The sequence below is a fragment of the Empidonax traillii genome, unplaced genomic scaffold, assembly GCF_003031625.1.
Source record: "Empidonax traillii isolate 1590-97213 ecotype Southwest subspecies unplaced genomic scaffold, ASM303162v1 scaffold5052:size8962, whole genome shotgun sequence".
In the NCBI taxonomy this organism is placed as follows: Eukaryota; Metazoa; Chordata; class Aves; order Passeriformes; family Tyrannidae; genus Empidonax; species Empidonax traillii.
The window spans coordinates 4,924-5,337 of NW_020960245.1; positions in this window are offsets into that span (position 1 = coordinate 4,924).

A 414-nucleotide genomic window follows, 5' to 3' on the forward strand; every position below is an offset into this window, starting at 1 on the left:
TCCCCTTGTTCCAGCAAGTTCTGCTCCTGCCCTATAAAAGGCAGGAGCCCTGTTCATAAAGTGTTCCATTTTGCAGCCAACTTGGAAGTGTCTGAACCCTCTTTCCTATCGAGCTATCGGGGACGCTGAGGGACTGGTTTCCCACATGGGTTGCCTTGTGCTCAGTCAGTGCTGTGGGGAATGCTCTGTTCTGGTGGAATGTTGCCCTGTCAGCTTTACCCAAGCTCCCTTATTTTCTCTGGGCCCTGCAGGTCCTTGCCCTGCTCCCAAGGGCTCTGGGGGTACTTCATGGTCAGGGCTTGGGGTTTAGAGCTCAGGGTCAGGATTAGGCAGAACTGGGGGAGGTTTGTTGTTCTGCTGGCAGTGTCTGGTTCATGATTAGGGTTTGGGGCTGGATTAGGAATAAAGCTTGTC